A 23,423-nucleotide genomic window follows, 5' to 3' on the forward strand; every position below is an offset into this window, starting at 1 on the left:
GTTCATTTTTTTCTTCTCGCGGCAGCCTCGATTTTTGTCGAATATCCGATTAGCTTTACATAACGGAGCGCGCATAGTCCACTTCCGTTACGTGATAGGATAATGTCGGTCCTTGAACGTGACATTGGCGATTTCTAATGACGGCATTTGAAGGAAATTGCATGCTACACGTTCCTCGTTCGATCAGTCATTTAGAATCGTTTAGAATTGACTCGTTGGAGAATTTACAGAATGCAATAAAACGTAATGATTTATTATCAACAGCGCAATATTATATAAATTTTTTAGTCGTTACGATCTAGATGTGTCATAATACTACAAGGTATTTTTACATATTTAATAATTAATATTCTTTTTCTTCTTTATCTTGGAGATATTTTATTAATTGGAAACAATCTTTACAGAGATTTTTTTTTTTAGAAACTATGATTAGACTTGTATTATTTTAAAAAAGTATCTTAAACACTGACGATCAACGCAATTTGCCTTTTACGATACATTAGTGGGGACTTGTGTTGCATTTATGCCTTCCACAGAGAGTGAGCAAGAGTGGGCCGTAATTGAGCAAGAAATTACCCAAAAAATCGCGGTCCGTACGTCACGTGCTGTAAGGACGTGACCGTAATCCTTCGAGGTGGTCTTATCCCTGTAACTGTACCTGTCGACAGCGGTCCACCGACGATTGCCCATCGCGGCTACTATTAGCGATTTTCCCGTTAGAATAAATACGTGCCAGGCGCCACACAGGATCTCGGCGATTAACGGCCGATTAACCGCGGCGCTCTCGTCTTGAGATTTTATGGAAAATATCTCTGTCGTGGCATTCACATCGGGGGCCTCTTCTTTCTCTCACCTTTTTCCTCCTCTTCTCTTCCTCTTTGACATTGTGTTGTTTTATGCGCCATTCAATGCGCGAGCGTGCGCGCTCGAATTGTCGGCGCGGAATATATTCCCGTCTCGTTCCTCCGATCTGTCCGCTTTGCGCTTTCTTCTGCTTCCCTTCCCCGACGACGATCCCTCGACGATGGCGAATTCCTGCGGTGGCCGTAGCTTTCAAATTAGACACAGAATAGCGGAACTCTTACGTATCGCATATGCTGTATGCGCGCGTACCGCTTCTTCTGCGAAGTCTTCGTTATTATTATTATACCCCTCATCATTTCGCGCGCAGTGAAGTTTATCGTCGCGGTGCTTTTTCTTTGCAAATGAATTCTCACTAGTGAATTCCGGATTCGTCGAGATCATAAAAGTTTTATCGGGGTCACACATATACATGCACACACACACACACACACACACACACGTACGTGCGCACGCACACGCAGTTATTCAGTCAATTACAGGGATTTCCTGGTTAATCTCGATTAACTGTTAATTGACGTCGGGGGAAAACGGCCGGAAGCCGACCGTGAGGAGCGTAATATTGAAGGCTCGCGTTGTAATGAGTGTAATGCGCATCGAGTTCTTCTCTCGGACAATTAAAAATTCTATAAGTCGTTAACAGGTACATCCATTCGTCCATGTAAACTTGTTAGGGAAACTTGTTCAGGTAGAATTTAGGATCTACTCACAGCAATTCAAATGTCGCTTTACAGACGTGAATTTGTAAAATAGAAGGAAAAAATAAATAATGTAAAAAGTTGCAGATATATAATTTGTCAATATACGTACAAGCAACGTGCCTCTTCTACAACATGTATAATGCAAATGTAAAAAATGTGATCCAGAAGCCTGTAACATAACAAGAATTACAGGAAATTAATTAGTATTTTTAAGCAAAACTTTAATTAAGGCTCATTCAAGACTCGAAGGTAGCAAGCCTCTTTAAAATACATTTATTCGTATAAAATTCACAATGTATGCGTTTCATGACTACCGATCAATTCCGCGGGATATCGTATAGAGAGTCGACCCCAAGTCGTTACTCTTATCGCGCCTCGGATCTACATCTGATCCACGATGTCGTCGCGGCGCGAGCGGCGACTGACTCAGCGAGAAGGGAGGAGAGAGAGAGAGAGAGAGAAGAGACGAAGGGAGAGGATCTCCCGCCGTGGCGATGGGATCGACGATGGTTTTCCCTCCAGAAGGGTTGTGTATTCGAGCTGTAACCACTCGCAGGTGGTTGGTTACACGTCGCCGACACTTGCGACGGCCGTGGCGGCCGCGGCGGGCACGGACTTGGATTCGCGTCGCTCGGTGCCGTTGTCGGTGGTGACGTCGCCGTCGTAGTGGCGGCGGCGGTGATGGTGGTGGTGGTGATGGTGGTGATGCTGGTACTGGCACTGGTGGTGGTGTTACGGTAGGTTATGCCTTGCATTCCTGCCGAGGTCGACGAACCGGGACGAACCGCCTGTGCATGCTGCCCGCCGCCGCGTTGCTCGCTTCTTGGCCACTGTCCGGCCTGCCTTGCCCTTTCCTTTCCCTTCCCGCCTGTGTTCTCTCTCTCTCTCTCTCTCTCTCTCTCTCTCTCTCTCTCTTTTCCCTTTCTTTTCGTTCTTTCGTCCCCGCCGACGACTACGACCGTGGCCATGGCGAGCCTCGCGCAGTCGACCCGCGACAGAGAAACACTTCCTCGTGCCGCTCCTCCCACACTTTCCAGGGCGTTCCCCACGGTACGACGGGACACTTCCGTCGGTTTCTGTACCGCGTGACGCGAAATGAAGGTTCTCTTACGCTTAATTATCCGGCGACAGTCCGCCTTCGGGCCTCACCGGCTCAAGAGTCTAATTAGGGGAATATGTCGCGTGAGACCTGGATCTATGAAGAAATGTACGCTCCTACCGTGCCCACTTTAATGAGCAATTCGGTGTCCCTTTTAGATCTTCAGATATCTTCTACACTACTCGGTGCGGTGTAAGTAATTCGTAAATTACAACTTTACGTCTTTACACGGCGGCAATTTAGGATACATTAAACTTTCAGCCTATTTAAGAAACCTATTTAATTAAGAAGCGCGATATCTCTGTCATTTCGCGATAAAGAGAATTTTTTACTCGCGACTGCACGCAATTCTAAGTGCAACTTTGAACATGTGAAAGTCGCTAGTTTAAATGGCCATTACTTTCCACTTTAATACGCGCGTGTAATGCAAAATGAAAGTCGTCCTTGTTGTATTTTATCGTAATAAGTTTTTCTTTTTATGAAGACGTAAAGACCAATAATTTTTCTTCTTTCTCAGCGATGTAGGTGCTGCATATGCGGTTTTTATGGAGAAAGTACATCTTTTATATTACGTGTCTAATAAAGACTCTCTTTTATTAACTCTCTCGTGAAAATTAACAATACCGTCAATGGTAGCATTCTTGTTAATTAAGCGATTATTTTTAACCATTTGGTAGTAATCTGCTACTTTCTATGTTCTTATATCTTTATTCTTACATTAACTTTCTTTTTAACGCATTTTTATACCGTTGTCATATTATTATTACATCATTTGGTGCGAAAATAAAGCACGCGAGTGCTAATTTTAGCAATCCGTTCTCGTAAGTAATTTATATGCGGCGCGTTTTTAAAAGCGTCATTCGTAATTATTACTTGTACCTAATTATTTTAATTACGCGGTAATTCTGTGGTAATCGTATCGTTCTGCGTGCCGTCACTACGATTTCGACAATCCGATTTGCCTTTTTGTCGGCCTCTCGGCCCCAGCTCGGTGCAATTAATTGGACGGCCGAAGGAACGATAAAAGGAAATGCCATTCCCTTTTCCGGACGGAACAAAGAGTTATCTAATGGAGCTGGCGCGCGAAAGAAAGAGAAAAAAAAAAGAAAGGAAGAAGGAAAGAGCAAGTGAGAGAGAAAGAGAAAAAGAGCCTACGCGCTCTCCCGCCGCAGGCGGAGCGCAATAATTAATTCCACACGATCGTTTCTCTCAATTGTTATCGGCGTCGGCCGGGCCTCTCTCTCTCTCTCTCTCTCTCTCTCTCTCTCTCTCTCTCTCGACTCGTATTCTCGTTATTATTTATCGTTTTCATCGCATGGCCCCTCGTATGGTCTCGCCCTGCGCGAATCACAGCCAAGGACGCGGACGCGATAAAACGCGAATTACACTCGTAGAAATCGCCACGGCGATTTGTTTCTATTTATCCGGCATGTTTGTAGAGTGCGAGCGCGGGCACGATGTCGAATTACAGTTGATTGCTATCACTTGTTCGCGGTCGCGGCCGCGCCAACGCGCCACGGGGATGTGTAATGAGGGTTTTATTTATTGTTACGATAATTTATTATGGAATAAATATAAGCGTACGCACATATGTACGCGATGCGGCGGCGGCGGGAGAGTAAATTCTTGCCTCACGCTCGGGAATCGATTCGCGGGAAGAGGGTGGGACGAGGTGTCTTTTTTCCTTCCCCTCGCGCGCGTTACAAGGGTGAGGGAGGGGGAGCATAATTTATCGTCGGGTGTGCGGTGTTTACCCGCTAATAAAATCGTGAAAGTTCACAGCGCAGATGAAGATAAACCGCGCGGTGCAAATGCGTGTGCGGCCTTGGCACTCGCGAGAGGATTTAACTCCACCTCGGGGTCTCGCCGGGGACGCGCCGGGGCCACGTGAAATATTTCCCCAGGTAAATCACGGTTATCGGCGGCGGGAGACTTGAGAACATTATTACGCGCCTGTAAAAAGCGTCATTACAATCGATCTTGACGGCGGCGGCGTGGAAGTCGGAAAACGGCCTGGCAGCTTTGGGCAAACGGAGATAATGCACGCGGCTGGAAGATCGGAAAGTCCGATTGCGGGTCGTACGGATTAATCGTTCGCGGGGATAATTGTGTGCGCGCTTCGTTAGACCTAATAGGCGGAGACGCGAGGCCCTTAAGAAATTCGTCACGTTGTCACAATTGAAGAAAAGATTACAATTCCTGCGCGAAGATAGTGCAATAATATAGAAGTGTAGGAGAACACGAGGGCGAGAGAATAAAATAAATGCTCTCCATATGTTTATGCGCCGCGTGTACTCTTGAACGTATAGGAACACAAAGGGGACGTAAGAAGAAGAGAAACAACCTTTTTGCATTTCTATGCGAGCTAATATTCTTTTGTCTATTATCTCCGTCCGCGTTCTCCGCGCGCGGGAAGATAATGAGACGGTCCGGCATATAACGCGCGCCCGTTTCGAATCAATGGCAGCCCCCCTTTCGCGGGTATATATAAGTGACCGACATTCTCCTCTCCCGCCTCGCACGTGCCTCGGCTGGCGGAGACAATGATAATCCCGACGACAATGGCAAGACGACGCCGGGTTCGTCGCCACATGTAAATGTAACCTTTCGTAAAAGCCCGCGGAGAGGATGCCCGCCGCCGCAGCCGCGCGAGTGAAAGGTGCGACGCGCACCTTCTCGATTCCGCCGCGAGCTCCGGCGCGCGAGTGTGTTGTAGGTCTCCTCTCTTCTCCCCGCCGGAGGATTAGGAAATGTCAGCGGCTGTTTGCGAAAAGTAGCGCTGCGAGACGCCTCACGGTTTGATTCGCGCGATAACAACGCGCTGGAACGAAGAAAAATCGTGTAGATCCTCTCGGGGTTATCGTCCACGGAGAGCGCGTATCGTTTTCCGTATCTCGCAAATAGGTCGATGAAATGTAAATTGTTGTCCGCGCGGGAACACGCACGGCTCGCGAGGATGATGCGCCATTTAATCGAGGAGGTGCTCATTTATACTTTCACTTTGGCCTTTATTCGCGGGGGATAGAGTCGGAAGAAAATCTCTCGTGTCACAAGAGATGTAGAAAGATACCCCAAAAATTTGTTTAAAATTTTGTCAAGTATAAAATATTAAATATTCAAACTTGCAAGGGAGGACAATCGAACGTTCCTCTTTGATTTTGATAAAGCGTACCTTCTGAATTAAATCAGTGAAATCAGTGAAATCAGTGAAAATGTTACACCGACAACTTATCAGTCAGTGAAATAAAACACGCTGATTTTTTTTAAATAACTGTACGCAAATTCTAAAGTGAAAATCGCACTAAAAAAAGACATTGAATACTCGCTAATTATCACAACTGTAAGTATATCACTGCAAACAGGTGATAACACAATGATTGCAATTTAGAGAGTAGACAAAATTTTAACGTATCCAAAGTTCATTAAGGTCAAAGAGGAACACTGAGGCTGTGCTTCATTTTCATCGAAGCAATTTGTTACATTATAACTGCGGCATATAATAAAAGATAATACGTTACAGAGACTATACGAGTGTACGGCCGATACGTCGAAATATGCGCGACGATAAATGCCGACTCGGCGAGTACGAAAAGAGGAAACCGTCGGTGTAATGGGATTTTATGGGGCCGGCTGTATTACCGGGCAAGGGAAACGGTCTAAGCGCATTCGCGGCTTTTGCCGGATGTAAGGTAGTCGTATACGCCGCGCCGGAGGAGTCAAACAGAACAGGCATTATATTACTGTCACCATTTACCGCACTCTCGCGAACAGCCGCGCGCGAAGAGGGTAACCTTCGATCCTCCCGCATCTTTCACCGTATTCCTGGCGAGAATAACCCCCCTTTCCCGGATCTTCGCCGCGGCTTCTCTCGCGTTATGCAACGCGATTCTATTCGAACGGCGGACCGTTAATTTAATTCGCGCTTTCCAGTTAATTAATACCAATTACGCGTACGTTGAGGAGGGGGAGGGGGTGGGGGGAGGGAGAGCGACGCTCGTGCGCGATCCAGCCATATGTACGACGAAGAACGGACCCTTTTAATCCGCATAAACACCTAAGACCCGCGCGCGAGGCGTGCATTAACGCGGCGATAAATTAACGACAGACGTGGAATCGGTTGTACGGACTGATTAATGATTGCGGGTTAACGACTACGGTATCACGAACCGCGAAATATCGGCAGTCACGATAACGGAAGATGTGCGATTCTAACTGTCATGGCGAGATTAATCTTTAAAATCAATGCAAACATTTCATAAATTACACCGAGAAAAAAGTGTTGTTAATCTAACTAAATTTTCCAACTAAATTAAATTTTGTCTATTCAAGTTATATTTATATATTTCAATTAACATAAAGACTTCAATTGAAATTTGTGCATTTAAGTTAAATGCATAAATTCTTGAACTGGCAAAATTTAAATTTAGTTGGAAAATTTTGTCAAATCAACAATATTTCTTTCTTAGTGTATTAGTACAAAATGTGAGCACTTTTTTAAATTTATGAAGTTCTCTATTACTTAAAGTATATTGACAATTTTCTAATTTGTAGGGAAGAATGAAGACTCCATTTGTAGAAATTATAGAATTATGGAATAATTATAAAACTTTTTAAAGAAATCAAATTCCACGGCGTATCGTGAATAATTTATTTATATATATAATTGAGAAGATTATGATACTTAAATCGAAAAACTTGTGATGGGAAATTGTCGAGAATTGAATTGAAATGATGATCTTTTTTTACAATTTTTAAACATTAATCTAAATCTGAACCACGAGACATGCTATAATGGCGAATCGATCGCTCTTATAATTTTCTCATAATTTCTGCTCAGCTTTCAAAACTTAATTTGATTTATGGGGCAAGTTCGGTGAACGCGTTCATCATGTCCCGGTTACAACTGATATGTGTTACTTATGTCGCGCGCTCATGCTCTTCTCGCGAGTTCTTTCTCGAGTTGATTTATCTCATCCGTAATTTATATCTCACGGCACGTGATGTGCGGTGAATCGAAAGATCCTCTCGGGACTAAAGGCATGATATTTTTTAACTCTTATCGAACTCTCTCTTCTCCTCTCGCCCGTGTCATTTCATTCGTGCACAGCACATATCCCCCTGCTCGCTGCATAAGAAAAGATGCAAGTAAAATTTGCATCGCGCCGGAAATTATTACACACTAATTAAAATTGCACACGCCGCGCGCCTAATGATACTCCACGCGCGGGGAAGCAATAAACTTGAGAGAACGGAGGGGCCGTGGCGTGCAGAATTATTCGCGTGACGTCGCGCCGGAGTCGTGTCAGATTTTACGCGGACCTGGGATAATTTGTTTAAAAGTCGTCCGTCTGGTTTCCGCCTCGGCAAGTGTAACGCAATCGTAATTCCCACCTATAACATCGTGGCCGCTGGATTTGCATGCGAGCGGACCGGGGCCCGGGGTCTCTGACGAGTCCCTCTCCCCCTCCCTCGCCCCGGGTCCCCCGGACAATTAATCGGACCGCCGTGAGTTTAAAGGACTGTTATTTTGCGGCATGTAACCGCATTTAAATGAGGTTATGTGTCAGCCTGGCCGCTGAGATCCCTCCCTTCTTGCACCGCGATAAGAACCCTCCCTTTTTGCCTCTCTCCTCTTTCCTCCGCTTCTTTTCTTTTCGAAGCGCGGCCGATACGTCCCTTTTTTTCTCGCTCCTTTTTTATCTTCGGTATATCTTGTCAGACGAAATTGCTCTTTCTGCCTTTACGCATTCTCCTTTCGGCGTTTATTTTATCGCAATTACTTCCATCACATGGTGTAGAGAACATATCACTCTCTTGTCATCTTAACGTAAAATAATTTACACCCCTTTTAGCGTTGGCTAATTAATTTTTGTCTGCTGCAGAAAGACGGACGTGAAAACTTACAAGATCTATTTTCTGTCTTCGATATATTGCAATCATATAATTGTATTATTTATATAATAATGATTTAACAGTAATGAGATTTCTCAGTAACTTTTATGTTGATTACAGTCACTTCATTTCACTCTAATTTGCTCTTCTATGTCCTCCTTTTTTTTTTAGCGGGCACACTTTCTTGCTTTTTCTCTTCTCACCTTCGCATGTCGTGAATGTGTTCCAACCGCAGTTCTAACTCGTGCAGTCCATAATTTGTCTTTCACTAACAGAAAGACGAGAAAGCTCGTGATACGTTTCCCGTTTCTTTTTCTCGCTTCTTCTACCTCTGTCGCATTTGTTATGTTCTCCTTTAGCTCTTGCGGACCGTCGTGACGTCGAATTTTATCGCACGGCCTTAATTACGGATTTCTGTGTCACGCAGTCGAGCGCGACACTTTTCGTGTACGCTTTTCATTACACGTCGTTAAGAAACGAGGTAAAAGCAGCGGTTCTTCCTCCGATTTGTGGTTACTTTCTGATATTTTATGAAACTGTTGCAAGGTAAAACGTAGGCGGCGTCAAGCGTTATTTTTCATCCGATGGTGCGTTTCAAATTTGCAAAACTCCAATCGTTAGGAATACTCGAAGATCGAATATAAGTACAGTTGTATTAGTTTTCCTTTCGTTCAATAAAAAGAAAAAATTGAATTCAATTGAATTCAAGATTATCAAACGCGTACAAGCTGATTCTTTCCATCGCCGTTGGAAAATTGCGGCCCGATTAATTTTTTGCCGGGAATTCCGCGATGATTTTCAGTTCGCGCGATCGTCTTCCTGGCGTGTTCTGTTCGGCGTGTTCCGCGAGAGGTGCCTTCGATCGCGTAGCCGCGAACCTTATTTAGCGCGTCGGAAGGATTCCAGGCGTCCCTTTTCCCTTCGCCGGTGCAGCCGTCGCGAGCCATACCGAGGAATTCGCGTGCGAATTTCACGGGGATACGTCGTCGTGGGAGGAGGACGCGAGAGCTGCGCGACGGTCAGAAGATATGGGATGTTCTCGCGCGAATATTAACTTTAACCCTTCATAAACCAGAATAGCTTCCGAGTAGCACATACCGCGCCGTCCGTCCGTCCGTATGTCTCGCGCGAAATGTGATGTATGCCCGTGTTTAACCTTTAACTGCTCGCTCGGAAGCTGACAGACTCCGCATTTGTCCGACGTATACGCGTGCTATTACTTCCTTTTGTAGTTTTGATTTATTAAGAATTGCCTCGACGACTACGTGATTATACGCGAGATTAAGACGTAAGCCGCGAGATGTGGAGTCTAGATACTTTTTTTTTTTTACGAATGCCACGTGGATTTCTTTTTTGCGGCGGGAGAAAAGAGAGAAGTGCCCGCGCGCGTTGCAAATTTGCTGATAACTCGACTCCGATTACGCGCGTACGATGTTTCATTTACATCTCAATTTTAACCGTTGCGTAAGATACTTTATTAATACCGGTTTTCTAGTACGAAGAATTGGGCGATAGTCGGAGTTAACGAAACCTGAGCAGCGACAATAAAAACCTCTCGTAAAGGTCGGGCCTCGTTGCCGCGGAGTAAAGTAGATCCCGGCGCGAAATTGTTACTCCGCTCCGAAGTGCTGAGTTTCTTTTCATAAAAAAGCCGCGCACGTAAAGAAATAAATACCGCGTACCGTTTTGCGGGGCACAGCGAGGATACGTAGCGACAAAGGTAATAAAGCTGGTTACGTGTATATTTTTGCGCGGGATATATTACAACCAGAATCGGAGGGGAAAAAATTTATTCTCCGTTTAAACGAGCACTTTGCCAGCCTCGTTGCGCTTAGCACGAGGCAAGAGGAGAGAGATATTAATTTATTTACTTAATGAAAGTGTATGGCGTATCCCGTTATGACATGAATACGGCGCGAATGTTTCGCAGGCATTAGCGTACATGCTGCTCGTTACCAAATAGCCGCGCTGAGAAGATACAAATTATCTCGGTGTATACTATTTACGCATGAATTTCGAAGCTCAAACAAAACGTTAAAGTGTCAATTTTTAAGTCCCTCGTTATGTCCACTTTCGCGACGCAAACCACCGGTCTTTCTTTATCTCACTTAACGGAGTATGTCCCGATATAAATAAGAATTCGATTATTATTCCAAAATAACGTATGACCTTTGGCCTCGTGTTAGAAATCGTGGAATATTAAATCAAGAGTAATTATCGATCGCGCTTCGTGTAGCCTCCGTATCTCGCGTAACGTGCAAACACGTCGAGCGAAGTTGGTGGCTCGAATTTTCGCGGCGAAAGGTCATCTTGTTAGAGAACTCGTATCACGAATCATGCAGTAATTTATTACGTAACCGCGGCTCCTCGTCGCCGTCTTCGCCGTGGTATTCTCACATCCGGGATCTCCGAGAGCGTTCTTTAGCACGCGCGGGCATGTTACGAGATTTGACGTAACGATCGAATCTTTCCTTCGTCCCTCCGCCGCGCCGCCGCGCCGGTTCGAGTGGTGGTAAATCAGCTGAGGGGGCAGATTAAATTTGTAAGCCGTACGAAATTGGATATCCGTGTATCATTTTCTTGATAAAAGAGCGCGTGATAGATGCGTATTCTTGTACGAACGAATATTTGTTGACGTATTATTAGTGGAATATCGTATTACTTAAAAAGTCGATGGAACAATTTAAGGTATGTAAACTTTTAATTATAATTTTTTTTTTAATTTTCAAATAGAAATATTAATATTAACAGTACACGCGAAGAAAACATTTTAAGGACATCTTTTGTCAGTCTACATCTAATTTTAATCAGTGCATACTGGTGTCTCGGACGTTATTATAAAAAAAAAATTAATTAGAGAAACGATTTCACACACATGATTCGTCCCGATATTTTCGTGATGGCTTTTCTCTTCTCGTTACGTGCGCGAACGGTATCTTTTTTTGTTTTGATTTCATCAACGATTTTGCGGAAGACTTTCCTTTCAGATAATCGGCCTATCGACCTACCGTTGTCGACGATACGTACGTCGTAGGTACGATAGTTCAACACGGTTTACATTCTTTGCTACTTACTCCGGTGTCGCCGTGTGCATGGAACATCCCGATAAGGATCCTTCGTCTCTTTGGCATGCACGTCGGAGATAAGTCCACTTTTCACCGTCGTGAATTGTGGTCGCTTGTTCGGTGCTTGTTCCTAAGAACGTTGCGACTTAATGAAGCTGATGTACACACACACACACACACACACACACACACACACACACACTCTCTCTCTCTCTCTCTCTCTCTCTCTCTCTCTCTCTCTCTCTTTCTCTCTCTTTATGTTACCTTTATTTTAACAGAGGAGAAATTTGCAACGATTTTAAATTTGAGGCGCTTATTCCTTTCTGCCAGTTTTTAATAATATATCATAACTCGTCTTCCGATATTAATTATGATTAAATAACAAACTTATTAATTATAAATTGCTATGATTGGTGTTTAATTTTGTTTTGGATCAGGACACGCATGTCTCGTTATAATTTTAAAAACTTTTTAAGAAATTGTATCTTGTATCTCTGACAAACATTTGCCTTTCTATAACTTTTCCGAAATCTCTTGCGTTATTTCGATTATATTCAGTTATGAGATTTTGGCTTCCTGTTCTGATATCACGGACATCACGGAGGAAAAACACTGCATCGTTCGCTTGGCATCGATTTTTCGTGTAAAGTATCACTCGTAAAGAGACGTAGTAGGCGAGTGATATCTCGCTACAAGCTCGTTACAACGACCAGTAATCATCGAGTCGTACAAGCATCGTCGTCGATCTGCGCGGAACGGTACACTTGACCGCTATCCGGGCTTTCTTTCTCTTTCCATTGCAAACGCACCGGATAACAGCATCGGGACTCGCGGCCGCAGATTGGCTGGCGGGATAAAGCCGGGAGACCGATGAAAAAAAAAAGAAAAAGGAGAAAGAATAACCAGCAAGGATAAGTGACGCGAATCCTCGGCACGTTCCTCCTCGCGGTATTTTTAATTGCGCCGATGATTTCCTTCGCATAATAATTTATCGACGAAGATGAATACGTCGATCGCGGGGCGTAATATCGCGAGCATGATGACGAGGGTTGATTTTAGATACAGGTCATGATAAATTTCTCTCTTCATTATCGAAACTCAATCGACTCTTACGAGAGTCATAAGAGAGAAATCTCAGGGGGTTTTGTTTTTCAAAATTCCCATGAAATCTTGTGCTACTTGCAGTTCTTAATTTTTTATCGCGAAATTATTCGTTTTCAAGCAACGTTATCCGAAGTCACTTCGCTAAGTGACTTCGTTTGATGCGTAATATATGGTAATCGCAAACGGTGACGTTTTATTAAGGCTCTAACCCGTTCGGGTTGGCCTTACGGAACGTGTCTTACGACTGGTACGCGACATTACGGTTTTACGGTTCATCCGAAACGCGGTTGACCGTCGCGACAGAGCCAATCGCGGCGGACTATGCAATCTGCATAAACGGTTTTAGCGGCGGCCCCCTCTTTCCGACATCAGGAAGCCGAGAGAATTTTATTCAATTAACGGTACCCTCACATCTCCCGTCGCTGAAAACTCTTCAACACGCCTCCACTTGGCGCTCTTGTACGCTATGGCGTGCGCAACTCGATTTTCTCACACCATCAGGCCAGGAGGTGCCAAGAGAAAGAAAGAGAGATAGAGAGAGATTTCTTTCCTTCGAAAGATAAAAAAGCGTTGGCAACGAGTGAGTCGGGGCGCGTGAAGCGAGGTGCCCGTAAATCCAAAGATATTAATCTAATTACGATAACCCCGAGACGATCACCGTACTTATTTCCAACGGCACGATAAATCCGAGATTTCCTTACCACTCCCAGACATCTGTATTAATTGCCGTGAGTGTCTCGCGGATATGTATACCGCGCGCATACATAAAATACCGGGGCGCGTGAAAATTAAATCGTCATCACGTCAGCGATATATTATTTCGATTTCTAATTCGTGTCTAGCGGAGATCTACGAGAATCGTTACGTTTTGCGTGCGAAATAATATTTAGGAACAGTTATATATTTGGTATCACGTGGTATTCTTAGGAATTCTTAGGAACAGAAATTTTATTGCATCGAATGTCATTGATAAGAGAAAATGCTAATAGCTTTTGTCTTTTTATATTTAAAAAAAAAAAAAACAGAAGAAACAGAAACATTATTAGACAATGAGAAGTTGGAGAATGGATTTAATACACGTGAAAACTAAAAAAAAAGAAATATTTCTAAACAACATTAAGATTCTTTAAATATGTATATAACAGTTCGGAAGCTTAAGTTTTGCTATTACCTATTTCTTCATCAGTTTCAGTGACTGCTTTTCTTTTTATCGAGATACTTTTATTTTAACGCCATAACAGTCTACAATTTTTTTAAAAATAATTACTATACAAATTTTTCGATTGACATTTGTCTTTGAACTTGATCTGTATTCGGAAGATTGTGTCACCAATGTACAGTTAAATTTCGAAATAATATTGAAGTATATGCAATGCTTCCGAAAGGAATATACGGATACAGAATATTCGCTCTTTTTCCGTTACAAGTCTAATTGGTATTGCATCGTAGATAATCGTAATGGCCTCTCGCAGTCCCTCTCGCCCATGGCCGCGATTTGCAGGAAGCGGCCCGATCGCGGGGTATAGATGCAAGTTGCGCAAGTCAGCACCAGGAAGCTGTCGACGCTAGTCAGGGCCGTGATAGAGGCGGGGATAAATGTGTCTGTGCATGTACGCGGCCCTCGTTTTCCTTCGTGTGCTTTGGCCTTGTCACTAGTCGCCGGCCAGCTGGATTCCTCTCTGCATCCTGCCTCTTCTCCCGCCGCCGCCGTCTCTTCGTCACCTTTCCACTTGCAGCGAGAATGGCGAGGGAAAGAGGAAGGAAGAGAGTGAAAGACAGCGTAAGAAAACGATATTCTAAGAAAGGGAAGGAAGGTGGGAAGTTGAAGCCTGTACTCTGGGTTCTATTAAAGCGCAGCCACATAGATTGTAGCATTATAAGGTTGACCATGCGTGACGAATAAAATTTCCGCTGGGTCACTAGTCGTAAGATTTGGATCAAATCCGATTCGATTCGAAGATACTTATAACTATTCGAATTATTGACAAATCTGACGTCAGGCACAGCTTGAAGGGATAAGCTCCTCTCTCTCTCTCTCTCTCTCTTCGTAATATCGTTATATTTTGCACTGTTTCCTTTTCCTGTTTATGCCGCAATGCACTTTGTATAAATACGTTTCCTTAGCATTCACGTCTTTCAAACTCCGGAAAAGTTGCCGTCCGCTCCTGGGCGTCGACGGATATCTAGATTTGCCGGCTCCGCCTGGGATTGCAGCGGTCTCGATGATTTGCTCGCCGACGGGGCTACTTTGGCGAGATCGGACCCTTCTCTCTCTCTCTCTCTCTCTCTCTCTCTCTCTCTCTCTCTCTTTCCTCGTCGAGATTAGCATTGCCGCTTAGACTTTTTTAGCTTGGGAAAATACGGCCGCGTGATAAATAAGCGATTAAGCGATTCGCCCGTCCGCCCTGGACTCTCGGATGCTACGCCTCTCGCGTTAGTTTATTTAGATTCTACACGGTATGGATAGAGTGCGAAACCTCGTACCGAACTAACGCCGGTCGTTCCCACGACCGCGATTATCCAACCCTTTCGCAAACAAAACTCACTCGATTTTCGTGACTCGCTCCAAAAGAAGCTGAAATTTATAATATCGAATAATCGAATGACGACGCGAACGATTAAATAACTTCAGTTTCTCTGTTGTGATCACTGGATTGTCAATGTTTGAAAAGCATTCCGATATAACTGATCGTTTGTGTATAAGCGCATTTTATTTTACGTCAGTTTACGCTTGGGTATTTTTTTTTCAGGGGATATGAATTTATTTCGTCCTTCTCATTTTGCGACGGGGTTTGAAATGAGATTAACTTATACGAGATCGCAAATGTATTTTTTTCTCATTTTACCCATGCATCTCTCGCGCGTGCGTGCGCGAGACACATAGCATTTAACATTGTAGACCGCGTTATTTATAACGGTAGAGTGTCACGGAGTTTATGGTAGGGTGCAAATTACGACGCGGAGTCTCTTTTTTTTTCTGTTCTCCTCATTCGATCGCCTTCGTTCCGGGCTCGTAAATCTGACATATCGGGCGCAGATAAATTATGAAGTGACTGGAAGGTTAGTGCCACGTGGGTGGAAAGTCGCCTTGGCGAAATTCCGATTCGCGTTCGCGCGGAGAAAAGCGGGAGAGAGAAGGAGAGAGAAAGGGAGAAAGATAGAGAAAATAAGAAGGAACGATAAAGGTAGTACGATGAAGGATGGCTCGAAGATTTCTTTTACAGTTGAGTTATAGAAATATAGAGTACGCACTCGCTTTTCTTACGATCAAGATATCTCGCATTTCAGGGATCTGCCCACAAATACATGCACGTTGTTGGTGTGTTTTTCGATACGCAATTTGATTCGCCTTCGAGCAATACGCCAAGCGAGATTTAATTATGGTTAAAGTTTCGTACGCTGATTATTATTACGTAAAAAAGTATTCCACGGTAGATTTATTTATCTAAATAGCAGTCTGTCATTTAAACATTATATTGTTGATTATGTGCGATTTAAATTATATGAGAACCTTTAATAATCGTTGAGGATTATTTGCTTAAATTATAAACTTTAATATAAATTTTTGATAAATTTTCTGAATTACGATTAATTTAATAAGTCAAAAGCAAAGGACTTGTTTTAATATTTTATTATTTTCATATAATTTTATAATTTTTATATCTATATAAATAAAAATGTAAAATGTTTGTTACTTATCTAAGATCTCCGTAAGTTTTTTACCGATTGCTTTGAAATTTTGACACATTGAAACGGGGAGAGACGGGGAGAGACGGGGAGAGACGGATAGAGACCGAGAGAGACGGGGAGAGACCGGGAGAGACGGGGAGAGACCGCGAGTGACGGGGAGAGACCGGGAGAGACGGGGAGAGACCGGGAGTGATGGGGAGAGACGGGGAGAGACGGGTAGAGACCGGGAGAGACGTGGAGAGACGGGAGAGACCGGGAGAGGCAAAGAATGTTTCTATTGTGTTTAAATTAAGGTAATAAGAAAAATAAAGATGGCTGTTATTTTATTGAAAAAAAGGAACTTATTTAAAACAGTCTTTTGAATGGATTTCTAAATCCATGGCAGCTTTTAGAAAAAAAAAGTGAAAAGTACATTTCATCATTTATCTTTCATTTGCTCGAAAAACGGGATTTAAACTAATTATGATCGTATCGCGATTGAATTCAGGAGAACCTGAGGAAACGAACGGTAGTGGCATCGATGTTCGATTCTTCCCGCGGGCGTGGTCGGCCGTTTGGTCGCGAGCTGACGAATTACCGCGGCGCATGGTTGGCAGAGCATGAAGGCAAAAATCAACCGGGTTTCGTGTCGAGACGAGACAACGTTCATCATCGGCCTACCGCCTTGGGTGACTCCGCCGAGTACCTGGGCGCGCGCGAAAAGCGGTGACCCGCGACGCGCATCATCCGTCGTTTCGCTCGACATAAGCAGATCCGTATCGCTCTTTCGTTTACAACACAACTTGGAAACAACACAGGCCGACGCCGTGTCTTGCGCCTCGCGGAAACATTCCTGCCTGTTGTTCAATTGTAGATAAAGCAGCAATATCGGGGTAGAATCGCATCGGTTTGAGAATTTGTCCTTTTTTTTTGACAGTATATTAAAAATTTCAGCAGAAGGATAATCGCACGTAATATCAGTGAGGAGAGTGAAATACATTTCTCGCGAGGGGAAAAAACGCACCGTTATCCCAGTGCACTGGATTCCTTATCTCAAGTCGTCACTTGTCAACGCGAATGGTCACTTTCATCAAGGTCGGCTGAATTTCTCTTCCCTCTCGCTCCCCGTGTGCAGTTGCTGATAACGAACGACAACCGCCGAGTAGAACGAGTGATGTCGACCGAAACGATCGATCGGTTTTTTTTGTACCGCGGCTTATCGTCACGCCGCGCGATGTACCAGAACTGATTTCTCCGATTGATTCCGGATCACCGGGATATCTTTCTCCCGCATCTGAGTAAAGAGAGCAATGCACGATATCAATGCAATATTCACAGCGAATTATTATACATCAAATTGATACACACATAGAATTAAATGTTAATTTAAATATCCGCGTGCAATTGTGAATTCTCATAAATTAGTCGAACTTTTATGCCGCGCTCCGGTCTCACCGTGGCATCATTTGGTTCCGCGTATTTAGGACACGCCAATTAGCCGGACAAACCTCTGAACAAATGATCGTTCTTCGTCGTGTTACTCGTTTGACGATCGCGCGGCATTACCTCGACTTTCACTCCGCCGTCGCTGCTATTATATACTTTCCCCTGATTCACCTGTCTAACGTTCGATAATTAAATGAGTCACGTGTTCGTCATATCCACGCCGTTGCCGGATTGTTGACTCGTTTAATTGACGGAGCTGTCGTGTTGTTTAAATTACGACGGAAAGCTGTAACGAGACTTAAAATACGCGCTGGCGCAAATCGTAACGCGAGCACGTAGATAAATACGATAATGAGATTTATTGATTACGAGTCTGATCAGTTGATAATATTATGATAAGCCACCAATAATTATACTTGAATTAATTAATAATTTTCGCTGTGACACGAGAACAACGAGTTGTTCTTCAATGAAGCCCGTTGAAGAAAGAAGACTGTAGCTGTAGTTTTCATATGAAAGTAGATTATAATGTAAAATAATCAATATGTAACTAAAATACATTTATATAATCTATATAAATAAAAATGTAAATGTTTATTCCTCATTTAAGATCTCCGTAAGTTTTTCATCGATTACTTTGAAATTTTGACACAATGTTGCATTCGTAACCGGGAGTGTTCTTATGGGGTCTGATTTTGGAAATACGTGTGTTTCAAAAATAATGGCCATAATTTAATTTTAAACAATATTTTTTAAATAATATTTTTTTGTAATTTTGACACAACGTTGTATTGAATTTAGTTAGAAGTACGCGAATAAATGAATATTAGATTTATTACTGGTCGTTTTATAAATGCAAGCCTTTAATTTGAGAATGTTTCTTTTAGCGTGTATATGACAATTTAGAATCAATGGCAGGATTTGAAATTTTGACACAATGTTGAATGAAACAAATTAATTGAATACAGTGCCAAAGGCAATAAATAAATAAAGTAAGTTAGAAGTACGTGAATAAATGAATATTAGATTTATTAAAGATAGATAAATGCTTATTCAAAAATAAAATAAAAAGAGCAACAGTAAAGCAAGGCTCTTAAAAGTTAAACAACGAAAGCAAAGAAAATTTGAAAAAAACGTAGCATAAGAATAGAGAGCCACAGCAACGCGTGGCAGGGCATAGCTAGTTTAATATAAAAATATTTTTTATTAATAAATTATATTAATTAATAATTACTATAATAAAAAAATAAAATCAATATAATAATATATTTTTAATTGAAGTTAATATATAGGATACATTTTTAAACAACAGTTTAGAGATAGGCACTATATAAATTTTGTATCACTAATTTTTAAGAGATAATCGAGAATGCTATTTAATCTTCAGGTACTCTCAGGAAACAAAACTAGCTAATACACACACACACACACACACACATTTGCAATTATATTTACAATTAAGTGACTGCTTTTCTTATTATTAGGCATAATTTACTTAATAATCAGAATTGAAAAATAGTAGATACAATGCAATTTATTTTATTTTATTTTTTAATATCTAATTTTTAAGCGCTGTCATTGCTACTCGTTGTTTTTGCATTGCTACTCATGCGGGTGGAAGGATAAAGAATGCCGAGGTCATGGTATTAGGGCGTACCACGAATCTTTAGAAAGAATCCACTTTATTTCTTTCTCGTAGCCGCGATATTCGGAGCGGGTGGAGTCAGGGAAATAGGATCGACCGAATCGTGGATTCCGTCGATAGGGAATCGCCAAGGGAATAGCTTCGGGTCACGTTACCGTTGTGGTCGGAGATCAGTGGTTGGTCCCTTCGGCATTTTCAGTAACGACGGCATCCGCATGGTAGGCAGCACGCTAGCACGCTAGCGGCTACGCCGACAGGGTCGTGAGTCGAAACACGAATAGCGAACCGACGACGAAGATACCAAGCCCGATCGGTGGGTGACCAGGAAGTCGTAAGAGGGAAATCGAGACATTTGATATCACATTAAATATGAAGATCGTCACGAATACTCTGCAGTACTCTCCCGGATTTGTACGTGTGTATGTTTAAACTGTGTAAAAAAATAATAGCTTTTCGTCTACTTATTGCAAAGAAAATTTGATGAATATTTAATAAATATATGCTGAGAAAAAATTTAATAACACCAAAAACCTTTTATGTAATTCAAGAAGTGATTTATTTATATAAGTTAAAATATTGATTAAAATATAATGTTATTAATATTAAGCAAAGTATAATTAAAGAGCAAGTTTCAAAATAGCAAGAAAAAGGTATATAATGTTTTTAATTTGGTAACATAAGTATAGTGTAAACATTTAATCTACATTTTCTTGTTTAATTAAATCTACATTCGTAATTTCTTGAACTGTAGAAGTATTTAAACGATTACAATAGTGCAATATTTTTAAATTACGATAAATAAAAAAGATGTTTGAAAAATACGTTATTATGTATTTGTTTTTTTTTTCAAAAGAAATTATACGTGAATTTAATCTAACTATGTATAGATTTTTTAAAATTTAACTAATATTTCTTTTACTTAAAAAAAATAATTTGAAGAAATATATTTTTTAAATTTTAATAAATTTTTTCTCGGTATGTTTTTATCACGTTTCTATTATGTACAATCTAAGAAAATAATTTTAGAGAAAAAAACTCAAGATCATAATGATTCTAAGCAACTAATTATGCTACGTAATATTTACGAATTAATGCGCATGTGAAGGTGAATGCAGCATGTAATAGCTCGATAAAATCAGGATTTAGTGCTCTATTGGTACGCAAAGACCCACACATCGTTTGAAATTGCGATCTTGCGGATATAAGTAGATATTGAGGTACAGTGGCATCGTACAATACAGCGCGGGAAATCGCAGATTCTTTTGTTTGCGTCGCGAATATTCGCATATGAAGAGTAGGGTGGGTGATACAATTACTGTGCCCCTTAATCCTGTGCCCCTCAGACTGATATATTGGAACATCCATCTAACAATAAAAAAATGTAAAATGCTCATTTTTTGTGATAATTGCATTTACTCTTATCATGGATTCTTAACAGAATCATATAACGATATCTTTTCTAATATACACGCTAAATGTTATTTAACATATAACATTAAACATATAACATATTATTTAACATATAACATTATATTTTCTAATATACATGCTACGTATTATACATACATATTTAAAGATTTAGATAAACCTAAAAATTATATGTATATTATGTATGTATATATATATGAAATGTATTAATAATTGTAATTACATTAATTATGGTAATATATATATTCAAAAATTTTTAATTTAGAGATATTGAAGCAAATATTACTGAAGAATTTGTTATACTTTTAAAATCAACAAAAAATTAACTCAACTGTGAATAATTCATGCGTATGTATATTGCAAAACCAAGTGTGTTATTCTTACACATTGTGTGTAACACTTTGTATGCGTTTAGATGCATGTCGTTTAGATGTGTATCAATAATAAATTACACGTGTATAGTACACGTACAAAAGCGTAATAAGTGACTATACGATTTTCAAAAATTCGCAAAAACTTTTTGCAAAAAAATTGCAACTTAAATTATGAAGCAGTTGTAATTTACAATGTATTGTATATATAAAACACTTTATTTTATACATTTATTGTTACGTGCGAGCTCCGTTGTAAACGTGAGCTTTATCAATCATCGACTATCAGTTGATATCGGCGATCGATATATTAATTTCTTCTAATATGAAGCTTGCGCGCAATATTATATAGAACTTATACAATTTTTTTCTAAAAGAAGGAAAATTAACGTCGAAAATGCATTCCGATATTCACTGGGAATATACAGACAAATTGACCAAATTGCAAAAAATTTTTTGCAAATTTGCAATTATGCAATTTTTTTTTGCAAATTTTGCATTTGTTATATTATTTTCTTTTGAAATTGTTTAATGGGCCAGTCCCGACGGTACTGCAATGTCGGGTTGACCCGCGGTAGGGTCGGAGCAAGCCCCGGAACCCCGCCTGGTTGCAAAAATCAGTTTAATATTCTGAGTCCCCTATGGGGACTGTATCAGATATTAAGCTGATAAGAACAGATACTACACTTTGATCTTAGCTCAGAGAGCCGAGAAGCGATAGATAGAAACGTTTCTCTTCGACTTATATAGAGTAAAAGGTTGCATTTTACTCCCGAGAACCGCACGCCGCTTGGTGGCAGCCACAGTAAGCCTTCGGTTCGATCGTCCCCCTCCACGGTCAATCCCTCCTTTCTCTCTAGTTGAAACACGTGGCTGAAGCCTTCTCTAATGTACACTGAAACATTTTATATTTGCAAAAATTGTTTTGCAATTTTTTTGCAAAAAAATTTTTTCAATTTTTTGCAAAAAAAAAAAAATTTTTTTTTTTTAATGTTCTAATTATTTTATATCTCTTTAGTGAATATATACGTGTGTTTCTGACGCTATTTTCTCTTTATATTGACGCTTATAGTAATTCTTATAAATATTATTTCCTGAATATTTATATTATTATATTTACGTGTTTACACGTCGTGTTAATCTGTCGTCGCTGAATTTACGTATTGTATCGTATCTAATTAATTTATATAAATATATAATGCAATATATAATATTCAATATGTAATATTAATTTTGCAATTATATACATACAATATATTATTACGCAATATACACGTATAATATTAATTTTGCGATTATATTTGCAAAACAGAATATTCTATGATTATATTTGCAATTGCAATACATAACATTAATTTTGTGATTGTATTTGCAACATATGGTTAGCAATGTATGATAGTAATTTTGCCATTATATTTGCAATATTTGATATGCAATGTGTAATATTAATTTCGCGATTATATATTTGCAATATATTTTACGCAATATATAATATTAATTTTGCAAAATATTTGCAAATTATATTTGTCTTATATTTGCGAAATATTATGCAATATGTAACATTAATTCTGCAATTATATTTGCAATTATTATAATACATAATATTAATTTCGCAATTATATATACACAATATATTATTGCGCAATATATAATATTAATTTTGCGATTATATTTGCAAAACAGAATACTCTGTGATTATATTTGCAATTGCAATACATAACATTAATTTTGTGATTGTATTTGCAACATATGGTTAGCAATGTATGATAGTAATTTTGCCATTATATTTGCAATATTTGATATGCAATGTGTAATATTAATTTCGCGATTATATATTTGCAATATATTTTACGCAATATATAATATTAATTTTGCAAAATATTTGCAAATTATATTTGTCTTATATTTGCGAAATATTATGCAATATGTAACATTAATTCTGCAATTATATTTGCAATTATAATACATAATATTAATTTCGCAATTTATATTTGCAATATATAATAGTATTAGCTATTCTATTGAAGCTATTCTTTAGATAATTATTTTAGTAGATTAGAATGGTTGAATTAAAAAGACCTTTAATTATTTTAAAAAACTTTTATTAAAATTTATTTGAAATTGTGCACAAAAAATAATAAT

At 40.3% G+C, this 23,423-nt stretch overlaps 1 protein-coding gene and 1 non-coding gene across 4 annotated transcripts in view; one reads left to right on the plus strand and one right to left on the minus strand.

The window, feature by feature from the left end:
- Positions 1–23,423, plus strand: part of LOC105830667 (protein outspread) — a 185,631-nt gene that overhangs the window by 70,329 nt on the left and 91,879 nt on the right. The window lies entirely within an intron of this gene.
- LOC114255690 lies at positions 21,808–22,000 on the minus strand. Its single transcript, XR_003626885.1, has one exon. It is a non-coding gene; the product is annotated as a U2 spliceosomal RNA (small nuclear RNA).

Source organism: Monomorium pharaonis, chromosome 7 (genome assembly GCF_013373865.1).
Source record: "Monomorium pharaonis isolate MP-MQ-018 chromosome 7, ASM1337386v2, whole genome shotgun sequence".
Classification (NCBI taxonomy): Eukaryota; Metazoa; Arthropoda; class Insecta; order Hymenoptera; family Formicidae; genus Monomorium; species Monomorium pharaonis.